Genomic DNA, 13,579 nt, shown 5'->3' on the forward strand with positions numbered 1-13,579 from the left:
TCAACCTAAATTTTAGGGGGGACAACACACGTTTCATGGGGGGTGCACGTGAATTTAGGGGGGGACGCAGGAAAAAAATTGACAAGCAAAAATAAGAAAAAATAAAAAGATAAAAAATTAGGGGGGGTCCGTCCCCCTAACCTAAAATTTAGGGGGGACACGTCCCCTCCCCCCCCCCCCCCCCCCCCCCCCCGCTTCCGCCGCCTATGCCCATGGTCAAAAACTCTTTCCAAAAAAGATCCGATAAGCGCATCATGTTACACGCGACCATATTTTGTCGGACACCAGGGAGTTTCTCCTCCCAACTCCCAGTAGGCACAGTAAACAAATTCATATACATATTCTTCATTATTGATCGAACCCCCTCATGCACATTATGCGATATGCAAATAATAATACCTAAACCTGCAAGCGATATGGAATCAGTTGAGTGTAACAGGTCTCTATAAGCGCATTTGGTTGGACAGATAATCTGTTACGTCACGGCTTGATGTCAAATAATGGATTTTTAATAAGTGTCCATCTCCCGACCACTTTTGCTTTCACTCGAGCCGGGCATAGGTCTGCATTTATACACCTTCTCGGATTTACATTTGCTCGGTGATAAATGAACCTCGTTCTGTAAGAACTGTGGAATCACACACCATCGTAAGTGAGTTCATTTTTATTCGTAATGTATTCTAATTGTTGCTAGAGAATTTCAATCGATTTAGGTCATCACTTTATGCCATTCAACAATGTTCGAAGCTATTTTTTGTTTAGACTTATCAAGGAATCGAATGATGTTAGTTGGCGAAACAACATCTTAAATTAAGTTGCCAGATTTTTAGTGCGGTGTTATGCAGACCATTAATTGATTTCTGTGTTTACGTTTGTTTTTTTGTGTGCATTTTGAACATTTGTGGGTTTTAGATCCTAATAAAAATAAATTCTTTCTGATATCATATAGGCTGATACAATATTATGTTGTTGAAATCATGAAATTGATGCAACCGATGCGATGGATCAGTTGGTAAACTGCCCGTCTCACAATCGGATGGTCGGATGATCAAGCCCCGTCCGCGTCAGACCAAAAAGGCATAAAAAATAAATTTCCTGTTATACCATATTTGACGTTCAGTGATTTAAGGCAGTGCTTATCAACCGGTGGGCCGAAAGAAGCTCCAGTAGAAGAAACAAAAAGGGGAAAAACTTTGATATTTTTCACAGACCTGTCCAAAAATGATATGTTCGATCGGTCTACGTGTATATGCATATTGTGTGATGATTTCGATCTAACTTTGATGTGAACCTTACCTTTATTTGGAATATATGCCTCAGAACTTAATATGTTAAAATTTTACGAAACATGTTTTCATCAGAATGGATCATTTTTCAAAGCTAAAGTGTGATGAGGAAACAAATCTACTGCTGAAAAGTCTCAGAATGTAACTGTACGAAAATATGGCCCTGAATACATTAAATTTTGATTCATCATGTGTGTCGAATGTGCTAAAGTATTGTCAAATGATGCGCTTAAACCATGAAAGCTTTAGGTGTGTTCAGAGACACCTAAACACAAAACATCCGAAGAGTGCAAGAAAGCCCAATAGAGTATTTCGAGAGGAAACGGCTGGATTGAATTCCCAGGAGAAGATCATAAAGTTATGCTCATTATAATCATTGTGTATCTTTGAGTCGAGACAAGTAGTCATATCGCTTTCTTGAAATTTTGGTAGGTGGGCCTCGAAAAAAAATATGAGACTCAAACTGATCCTCAGGTAAAAAAAAAAATTGAGAAGCGCTAATTTAAGGGATAGAGCAATGTCAATCTAGCGCTGGACAGCGTCTGCCGAGCTCAGGATTAATTGGGGCATGGAGTATTTCTATTTTAGATTTCTCTTTCGAACTAGAAAATATGGATTTTCTTTCTTTTTTCTATTTTTTCATCTCATGTTAATTGTGCCCACCTAAATACGTGGAAATGGGAGTTTGGGGACCATCTCTGGCTTATTCTACATCCATTTAAGGACAGAAATTATATCATCTTCTTTTATGCCATATCTCGCACTTTTTCGAAATGTGCAATTTGAAAATTAAAATGCTTAGTATACCGTTTCTCGATAGACTGCTTATACGCATAACAGTGAACATAAAGCTTGTTAACATTGGTTCCTTCCAGGAGAGAAGTGGCATGGCGCTACATTATTTAAGAAAGGGGGCACCAACTCCACGTAATTATGCTTTTCTAGGAACAAAAAAAAAAGAATGGCACGAAGACACGATGGAACCAAAGGAAGAAAGGAGATGAAAAAAAGAGTGTGTATAACAATGAAAACCGCCTGCTTCCTCTCAAGTTCGACCAAACTCTGAATTCTGGTTCGCGCGGAAGCTTTAAATTGTCATCATTTTTTTGTATAAAGAGAGAAGAGACCACTAACGGTCAGCCTATATACTTTCCGGTACTGACGATGTCCACGGTGATAGACAAGGGCGGCGGAAGCGGGGGGAGGCAGGGGGGCACTTGCCCCCCAAATAAATTTTTTGGGGGGCAAAACGAGATTTTGCCCCCCCCCCCATGTGCCCCCCTGAAAGTAGAAAAATGATAAATTATTTAAGGACAAAAGTAAACGATGAAGGCACTTTTCTGCCTAAAAATTGTCATTTCCATTGTCAAAAATGAGAAAAATTTGCCCCTGACGGGGCAATTACATTATCATAGTAAGCCTCGCGTCTTTTGACGAATAGTTCCTCAGTGAAACATACCTTTGATAAGCCCCTTTTCCATCTTATTACAGTGTGATAACATTTAACCTTTTAATGAATACATTTCAGACTAAAACCGAATGGCAAGCTAATTTTTTTTTAATATCTAAACCTACAAATTATGAAAAAGATGGATATCTTCTTAGATAAATGATTTGATTTTATATATTTCGATCTAAAAAGTGAAAAAAAATCAAGCACGTTTTGAAATAAAGAGATGGCTGCGGGCTATTTTTTTCGTTTTTATACTATGACCTGAAAGTTTTCTTTTTTCCAAATTATTCCCCTCCCTTCCATCATTCAACTTTCTTCCCTGTCCTATCTTCTTATTTTTCGCCTCACCTTCCGCCGCTTCGCCCCCTTGATCTACCTATGATGACCCCTCCGACGGCAGAAATTTTGTTAAAAATGGAATATAAGTCTCGTTTAAAAACAAATTTGGGGGATTAAACATAGTTAAAGTTCACTGTGAAGGATTAATCATAACTCATGAAAACTATTCTTTATACTGAGTACGCAAACAATGAAAATATTCTTATATTCCAAGTAAATTTGGAATAAAGGGAAAGTGAATTGGCTTAACAAAGGTATGATTTTACTGGTTATGGAACATTCTCGTCTCACCGTCTATGCACTAAATTTACTTAGAAGTATCCAGAGGCGATTTTCTTTTTTCGTTATTTTTATTAGTTATGAAATTGACAATGGCCATCGATGTCATCAATGTCATCACTATTTGGCTGGCATATAGGGCTAGATGCGAATTCGAGAATAGTTGGGCTGGTATGCCTTTTCTTTTCCTAACCAAGTTCTTAACAAAAACTATCTGTTTATACATGTATATATTTCGAAATTCGAGGATACATGTGTATAATTTCGATTTTAAATTGTGTATTTTTTCCATAATAAAAGAGCACAAAATAGTAGGGGGCATTTGATATTATGTACCCCCTTTCCAAAATGGTAGGGGGACGCGTCCCCCTGTCCCCCCTGGGATTTTCGCCCATGGTGATGGGGGAGCTTTTGCATTTTCTAGAATAAAATTGAAAGATTTCGTGCACACTTTTGGTGAATTTTGCCCTCTCGATCGGTGGCCCCCGGCTGCGTACGGTCATGTTTGTCATCTTAAAGTCTTTAAAAGGCCTATATTACATTGGTTTGAAACAATTGAGTTTGCAATCAGGCTCGTAATTTGCTGGAACTGCCGCACCTGATCATGAAGAAACACCAGTCTGGGTCAGAAGAGAGGAAACAGAAGGAGCAAAAAGAACTCTCAAGAAATTTATTTTTGAATGCTCATAGAAACGCAACTTTTACACTCAATTTTTACACAAAGTTCTTACCGTGGGGGGTCACACACCCTCTCCCGCTCGATCGCTTCCGTATCTCACGCTTTTAAAAAATATTGTGCCCCCTTCGGATTTTGCCCCCCCCCCCAAAAAAAAAAAAAAAATGAAAGTGTTGCGGCGCGCCTGGTGATAGATTGCATATAAACAATGAACTTGAACTTAATTGAGAGATGATGCACATCAAGGGCATATTTATTACATAAAAATAGGATGGAGTAAGTGTAGGGAAGAGGAATATTATCCCATGCTCTATTGCTTTGCACGGTATATTCGACGAATGATAAAATTTGAGTGAAATCTCATTTTACTTTGACCTACCTTATAGCTCAATACTGTACATGCATATTTTAGTAACTTGGGGATATTTCTTTATCTTTTTGTAGGATTTAAGAAACAGCTTTCTTTAAAATTGAAATGTATTGATTTGTTTATTGAAAATGAAATCCCCCTAATGTAGCAAAGAAAGATTTACTATTTGAACAATTCAAACTTAAAGGGCAAATCATGACGAACTGTCCCTTAATATCTCTGTATATTCTCGTTCTCTCATGAATACGAAAAAGAACGTTTGAAACATTTCGTCTTTTTCAATATGATAAACATAATGAATGTCCCTTTATGTGGTATTTGGGTGAATTTATCTTTTTTATGTGAGGTGTGAAACACTGTATGGGAGCAATATAAAGTACAATTTACTAATCGCACCTGCTCTCATTTAAAAAAAAGATCCACAGTGTATTGATCACATTGATCACCTTGGTAACAACGAGAACTAAAAATTGATTACCATTTGCGTCAAAGTCATATCATTATTATTTTTTATCTTGTATTTCAACAATTATCGGGAAAGGACAGGCATTGGTCGATTTCTCTTTGTACCAAGGCGAAGCTAATATAGCCTAAGTGTAGGGGAGCGGAAGCAAGGGCTGATGGTACGCGGTCTCCACTGTTACAAGCACACACCGGAAGACACGTCACAATAGAGAAAGTATGTTATTCGTTGCTAAGGAGATATTAAATAAAAAACATCAACAATATTTGCATTTAGTGTGAGCTTATATTCAATGCGAACGAATGGAAGGGCTCTTAAACTTTGAATGAACAAAGTGGCAGGATTGGTCTTCTGCATGTTGTCAAGAAAGGGACGTTTGCACAAAATATATCAATTTATATCTACTGAAAATACAGACCATTAGATTAAAGAAAAAATGGGTGATGAAAATAAAGCAATAGAATACTTTACTTGAGGGAGCATCATATATATTTTTTTCGAGACATTCTTTGAGTCTAATATATGTGAAAGCGTACATTAAAATCCAATCATTACGAAAACATTGATCACTTCAAATCGACGTTTATTCAAAAGCCAGTTCTTATAAAACATAACATGAACCATAAAAGCTGTTTCATAATGAAAACAATACAGGCTTTTTCTGCACTGATAATAATTCCAAATGGGATAAACTAAATTACTTAGAGGCAACGTTGAAGAAATTGTGGGACAGGAGAATTAGACATGAAAGAGAGGGGGAGGGGTAGGCTCTCATAGTGCGTGTGTGGGGAGGGAGCGGGTGTGCATGTTGGTGGGGGTATGTGAGGGTGTGTGTGTGTGCGTGTGTAAGGGTGGTAGTGATAGTGGATAGGAAGCGATAATTTTTATCATGATGAGGTCATCAACGATGGCATTGTCGAGACGGCGACGACGACAAAGAAGACGACGATGATGATGATGATGGTTGTGAAAATGATGAAGTGGTGAAGGTGGTAGTTGTGATATTGAAGATACTTATCATGATGATGATTTAGTTTATAATAATGGTTTCAGGAGATGATGCTGATGTTAAACATAATTACACCGTAACTCTTAAAATTGATAGTAATGAATGTGTTGCTGAATATGTGTACGACCGATAATACTGGTCAAAATCAACCAATAATTGGTCAGACCTTCCATAATTTTGGTTGACATTGACCATTCTTTTTGGTCGGTCCCTTATTCACCAACAGGATGGACACTTTTACCAATCCTTTTTGTTAGTTTATCATGAATTGGAAGGTTATTCATAGTATAATAATAACGGTTACACTTCGTAATTCCGAAAGTTCGTAATTTCGAAGGTTCTTTATTCCGAAGGTTCGTAATTCCGAAACACGTAAATTACCTATACCTCGATGTTCGTTAATCCGAAAACGTAAAAGGGTTCGTTTTTCCGAACATTTGTGGCGTTATTCCGAAGGTTCGATGTTCCGAAGGTCCGTTCATCCGAGAACGAAATAAGGTTCGTTGTTCCGAAGGTTCGTTAGTCCGAAAACGAAATAAGGTTCGTTAATCATATCGTTTTCGGACTAACGAACCTTCGAAATTACGAACCTCATTTCGTTTTCGGACTAACGAACCTTCGGAATAACGAACCTTTGGAATATCCGAACCTTCGGAATTATGCGATAATAACGACGGTGTTGGTCTTGGTGATGTTGGTGGTGTCGATCGTGGTATTGTGGTGATGATGGAGATAATAATGCTACCTCTATGCAGCTGATGGTGATGATAATAATGTTGGTGGATGTGGTGGTGGTAGAAGTAATGATTTGGATGATAATGGTCGTTACGATATAAAAGCATTGCAGTGGTAACCATTATAACTCCATGAAAGTGTATGTAGACGAAAATTAACTCCCCCCAAAAAAATATTTGAGGAAATTCTAATTGGGTCTTTATTGTGCTACATATATCCGTAGTCAAAGAATACTAAAAGCTGCAATTCATGTAGAAGGGCATTGGGTTTTCTTTTTTTATATCGCTTAATTTCTTAATACTTTCTTCCTTTTCATCCCTGATTAAATTAGCAAATATGTCTGTCGAATTTTTTCGCATAATTTGTGATTATAGGGAATATGGATGCATAAGGGAAAACAAAGTAGATAAATATGATGACAAAATAAGTTGCATATTTCTATGTATAGGCCTTTGTTGTTATTTCCATATTTTCAATAGTTTTTACAAATATTTTGTACAACAAAGATGCCTTGAACAGGTCACGCGTACATCTGATTTGAATTTTTTTTTTTCTTGGGGGGGAATTGGAATTAATCTTCTAAGTCATGGTTGTAAAAAAATTATGCACTTTATCTCTAATTATACAGTATAAGTTTGAGAGAAAACAATGAGTTATCATTGAGTAAAAAAATGTAAAAAAATGATGCACTTTATCTCTAATTATACAGTATAAGTTTGAGAGAAAACAATGAGTTATCATTGTTTTCTCTCTCTTTCTATGTGATGAAAATTTTACAGACATTATAATTGAATGTATACTCCTTCTTTTATGTATGTTTACTAAATTTGCTCAATGCATTGTATCAAACGCCGATGAAAAAGTAATACAAATTTGTATGGATAAAATACCAAAATAATTCCGACAACCTCAATATTGTTGCTTATAGGCGTTACGTGTCGTCGCTATTATACAGATAGGTTGTCAGCAAACATGTATAATGATATCTGAGACTTACACCAATTGTTTAAACTCGTCTTATTCAAGGTGACTATTGTCTCCTGTTTATTCGTGTTTTTAGCAACCATTTCATCCCCATACATATTTATTTACCACCTTCTTTGTTACGTTTTGCAATCAGACTCGATATTATTTGCGCAGTTAGCTTTATAACCCCAGGCACGCCAACCACATTTACTATGTCCACGTTTTCATTGCATGTTACGCATGCAGCCTTGTCGATATCGGAGCCCTGTTGCGTAAAGTAAATGCTTATGTCATCCTTGAAAATCTTGAATCATTTATTTCTTCAAATGGCAATTGATGACGGCAATGTTATGATTTAAGGTAATAATGAAAATAATGATAATAATAAAAATGATAATAATAATTTATAATAATATTAATAGTATAAAAAATGATAATAATAATGATAAACGACCAGAAGTCTCGACAGGCTTGCCTTCTCCTTCCGTACACTGATGATGATGACGATGATGATGATGGTGATGATGATGATGATGATGATGAAAAAAAAAACAATATTAATAATTAAGAAGTGTTATTAACCCAGGTTAGCTACTGGGTCGTCGATCCATGTTCCGAATGGGGGAGATGGATAAAGTAGAAAGAAAAAAAGAATCCAGAATGTCCAGATTCCAAATAAGAGTACCGAATTTTGCGCGCAAGGCGCGTCGAAAAAAATCTTAATCGTGCATTTCTTACGGTTATTAAGGTGCTCTCCAATGCTTTTTAAAGCACATGTTTGCATTTTATATCATATATGTTTCTACTTGTCAAAAATATTTGTTTTGAATCCATAGTCCTAAGTTTGCCCTCCAGTAACTTTATTGGAGATCGAGCACCTGACAAAATGGCAGAAGGTGCCATTTTTTCAAAGCCTTTGGTATGACTCGGTCGTATTCTTGATATTCATTTCTTGATAGCGAAAAATCGAATTCTTGATATAAAAAAATCGAATTCTTGATATTAAGAAATAGGCTTAAATGTTAAAACGACTTGCCATACGGCAGAGTCATACAAAAGACTTGATAAAAATAGGACCTTCTGATTTCTTGTCAGGCGCTCGATGTTTGAGAACGGAGAAGGAAAATAACATTTTGTTATGCAGGTATACCACTGGGGGAACAGGTCATAAAAGCTGAAGTGGCTACCCTGGGTAAACAAGGATTATTATCATTATATTCTCTCACATATCATTCTTTGTATTTCATCATAGTAAATAATTTTATTCCGAATAACGCATAATCAATGACAAAGTCTTGGACCGATCGGGAAAGGTTGCAAATAGGAGATTACACATGTATTGCTCAAGGAGTATAAATAATAGTTAAACCATGCTGTAAATTATAGGAGGAAGATTTTAAAAAAATAAACATGCTTCCTCCCCACTCGTGGATCTGGGATTTTGCATAAAAGGGTTAAGCTTGATGAAGACTCTCACTGTCAAGCAGATTTATCATTTTTCTGTTCCCTACCCTACCCCAAGCACCCCCTGATCCACTGCTGGTTTCACATCAAATGTAGATAATAGCCCATCTCTAAGAAATAAAAAAAAACTGACCAAGATCACATCCTTTTCCATAACTTTGATACTTCAAAGCGGAAATATTTGCAAACGTGTACGGGTTGAAACTTGAGAAAAATATATCTTTTTGATGTGTTCCGTCGTAGTGGATGATGCCATGATGATTTAATTACTACTCTCATTGATGAACATACTCTCCTCTTTTTTGCTGTTGCATCATCATCAGTTTGTTTGTTTGACAGCTATATTTAGTCCCGCCACCCTTTGTCATCGGAACAAAGGCAAAATCCATGCCCGGAATCAAACCATTTTCTCCTTTAAGCAAACCATTCAAAAGAAGACCCACTTGCTTAATTCCCCATTTAAATACTTTTCTTTTTGCTTTTTCATCCAAACATTAATGAGGCCTATATAATGTAACTTAATTTTTAATTTTCCATCCTATAATCTTGTCTGTGAGCTTGAATCCACGAAAAATGAACGAGAAAAAAAAACCTCAGCCATTTTGCTCGAAATAATAAATTGTTTACTCTGGTTACGTTTGCCATGGCCCTGGGAACGATTCTATCACTGGGGGATGCTGATGTGCATTTGAAAAGAAAAAAAAATTAATACAGAATGGGTGTAAAATTGGTCCCGAGATATTTGACAAGCAAAAAAAAAATGGTTTGACTACAAACAAAATGAAGGCCAGTTTGGTTACATTTTACTATTTTTACACATCGTCCAGAATACCTGGGGGTGGTGCCTATGGAGAATAATACACGCGGAAACCCCGGCTTCCCAGGGCCATGGCGTTTATTTGTTTTCCAGTGTAGAACTAGAAGCCAGACGTGAATACAGAATGGCAGTGATCGAATAACAAAGACTTCCAGCAGTCACAGTGCTTAATGGGGAGATCGGTGGGGCGGGATCTGTCGACAAAGCGAATGTGGTTTATTTTCTGCTTTACTCTCCATGCGAGCTGATCACTGATAGTGCATGTGCGAGGTTGCACGCAACTTAGGTTTTGCTAATCATTGAAGCTTGTAATGAGATAAAAAAAATTATTAACTGTCTAAAGCATGTTTCAATCACTTTTATGAAACATGCCAAGGTCCAACCCAACAGAAAGTTCAAATAAACATCCCTTCGTTAGCATAAGAGCCAACCTTTGATTAGTTGTGTAGAGTCTGGGACATCTAGCTTTCTGTATTTACCACAAAATAACATTCACTTTGTACTTAAGCAATGCTATGACTGCAGTTATCCAACAAATGCTCTAGAGCCAACAAACGTTATCATCTGGAGTATTTGCACTCAATAAAAATGCATTGCACAGCGGATTAAAGGGGAAGTTCACCCTAAAGAAAACTTTGTTGCAAAAATAGCAGAAAAAATAGTAAAAAATATTGGTGAAGGTTTGAGGAAAATCCGTTAAAGAGTGAGAAAGTTATAAGAGTTCAAAGTTTTGGATTTGTGACGTCATAAACGAGCAGCTGCCCCATGTGTTATGTAATATAAAATGCATGAATTTCAAATTTTGCATGGTTCCTGATGACTTAATTTTGTTTTCTATTCATGATCGGGTGTGAAATAATGTGTCTATTGATATACAAAAGGTACAGTGAAAACCATTTCCAATTTTCTGAGAAAATGACATTTTATTGATTTTTTACCATTCGCTATGTAGGAATGCTGCTCGCATATGACGTCACAAATCAAATAATTGAAATTCCAGTAACTTTTTAATTATTTGATGAATTTTTCTCAAACCTTCGGCAATATTTTTTATTATTTTTTCTGCTATTTTTTCAATAAAGTTTTTGTCAGGGTGAACTTCCCCTTTAAAGACCCTTTGAGGAAGTGCGTTGCGCTGGGTATTATATTTGAAAAGCATTCATTCTTTACTATCTTACCCAGAAGTGCACTTCATTTGATTTATTTCTATCAATTAATTTCTTTTATTTCAATTTCAAGAAAATACAGATACAGATCAATGTGATGATTAAGATCGTCACAGTGTAGATAAATATCTTGCGAATATGAAAGACTGAAGAAGATCATTGGCCGTCACTGACGACCAATATTTTAGTTGCATATATTGCAATAGACATTCAATAAGCTAAATCGCATTGAATAGTCTTATGGGGCGTTCCAAGAAACTTGCGATCAATTGCAAGTCTATTTTCATTCCCGAAGTCAAGCATATGCCGTGCAATTAATTGCAAATTTGCGATTGATTGCTAGTCTGCTCCATGAAACAAGGAGTGTAATCTGATTTGCTAAAGATAAAGGTGATCAACCAATTGTGAAATTGAAACAGAATATTTGCGATTGATTGCAAATATTTTCTTGCAACACCCCCTTAGAAAATCTCTCATTGGAAGTGAAAGAAGAAAAAAAGGTATGATAGCTTCTCTGAATGTCGCTATTGTAGGCCTATATGATTTCAATGGTTGGTTGGTAGGTTGACAGTGTTTTGGCAAATCCGTCAATTTTGACTATCATTGTCTTCTTGTTTATAACAACCACAAATGTTTTCGATTGTAGTATTTTTTGTTGTTACTTGAATGTGTTTTATTCCAGAGATGTGGAATGAACAGCAAATAATAACCGTTTGGTTTCAGTGGATAATACCCGATGTTAATGCAAACGTTGTCTATCAAAAATGTTGCTTTGGAAAGAAAGCTCTCGGAGATGTATATGTTTAAATCGCCTCAGAATGATAGCTTTCCCCCTTAACGTCCACAAACGGAATTAATGACTTGCTTACGTTTGTCTTGCATTAATGCATACAGGGTCAAAAAAGATAACTGCACCGTGAACTGCCCGTTAATTTTCAATGTTTATTCATCGCGTTCCCCCTGCTAATATCATCAACTATCTTTAGTTATCATGTGCAGTTATTAATTGTATCAAACGCAAAGAAATAATAAATGAATTCAAAAGAGAATCATTTTCGAACATTTGAGTGCACATTTTGTGATAACACTTTAAGACCCCATTTGTATTAATTTGATGTAATTCGCATTAGGGACTGCCGAAATATATCGAAGTAGTGAGAAAATAATAATTTCGCTATAGGCCTAATGCCAAAATTACACCCAGTCAATTCAGTTGTTTTCGTGTCGCATTCTTCCATACCAGTATTGCTAATTGTAATGTCTAAATTACTTCAAATTAATTTATTAATCTTCATATATATATATATATATATATATATATATATATATACTGTATATATATATATATATATATATATATATACATATATACAGTTGAGGCCGAAAGTTTGCATATATACACCCATGGAATTCAGTGAAATTCGTTCACTTGTCAAACATCGTTAAATTTACTATATCTTCAGAAATATAAATACTACCATGAAGAATTTGGTATCAAATGAAAGAGCATATTGAGCTCTTCCACATGATTGGAATACCGTTGAGATCAAAGTATATTTCAGGTGGAATTTTCTTTGAAGAAAAAAAGTAATATTAATGCCATTGTATTCTATTGTTAGTTTTTATATTTTCAAACATCGTTTCATAACAATATATAAATGTCAAATCTATGATTTATATTACATTTTCTATCATGATATGTCACCACTGAACAAAAATGTGTAATCTGAAATGTTTGTTTTGAGAAGTAACTAGCACAAATATGAAATGTTTTTGTCAAGTTTTTATTTTTAATTCGTCTAAAATATGAAGATTTTGGGGGAAAAAATTTCACCTGAATATTTTTCAGCTCCTGGTGACAAAGCAATGTGATGAAGGGGCATGACATACTCATTAATTTGATATCAAATTTGTCATGATAGCACAAATATTTTATAAGATACAGTAAATTCTATGACGTTTGACAAATGTCAGCTTTTCTTTGAATTTCCTGGGTGTATGTAAACTTCTGGCCTCAACTGTATATATATATATATATATATATATATATATATATATAGATGGATAGATAGATAGATAGATAGATAGCGCTCGTATACCCGTATTAATCACTATGTATCTGTGGTATTATTGTATACAACGAGAAGGGGGATAATCATAAACAAATTTGAAAGATTTTTTTTAGAAAAAAAAAATCACGACCAAGAAAAAAAGAGAAAAGGGGGGAAAAGGGAAAATAGAAGGGGGGGTAAATGATCTTTTCTGAATATTATGTCAAATATATTTCAAATTAGATTTTATAATAAAAATGTTGACATTTTTGTTCGCTCGCTTTCTTTTCCTGCTCAACATTTTTTTTAATGAATTTGACCCGATACCGATACGCCATATATCCCCCTCAAATTTTTGGTTCATTACGCCACTGAGCCTAAAGCTGACCATATGTATCGCGTTTTGATATTCGCAATGGTAGCTGCTGAAATATGTCGAAGCTATAAGCCCCCAAATGTTAATCAAAAAAGCATTAGATAACACGTTTTTTCTTTCATTGAATAG

General features: G+C 35.6%; 1 protein-coding gene across 1 annotated transcript in view; it reads left to right on the top strand.

Moving 5' to 3' along the window:
• The window catches only part of LOC121415809, a 43,568-nt gene that overhangs the window by 1,701 nt on the left and 28,288 nt on the right, over positions 1-13,579 (top strand). The gene's annotated exons all lie outside the window — the stretch shown is intronic.

The sequence above is a fragment of the Lytechinus variegatus genome, chromosome 5, assembly GCF_018143015.1.
Source record: "Lytechinus variegatus isolate NC3 chromosome 5, Lvar_3.0, whole genome shotgun sequence".
Taxonomy (NCBI): domain Eukaryota; kingdom Metazoa; phylum Echinodermata; class Echinoidea; order Temnopleuroida; family Toxopneustidae; genus Lytechinus; species Lytechinus variegatus.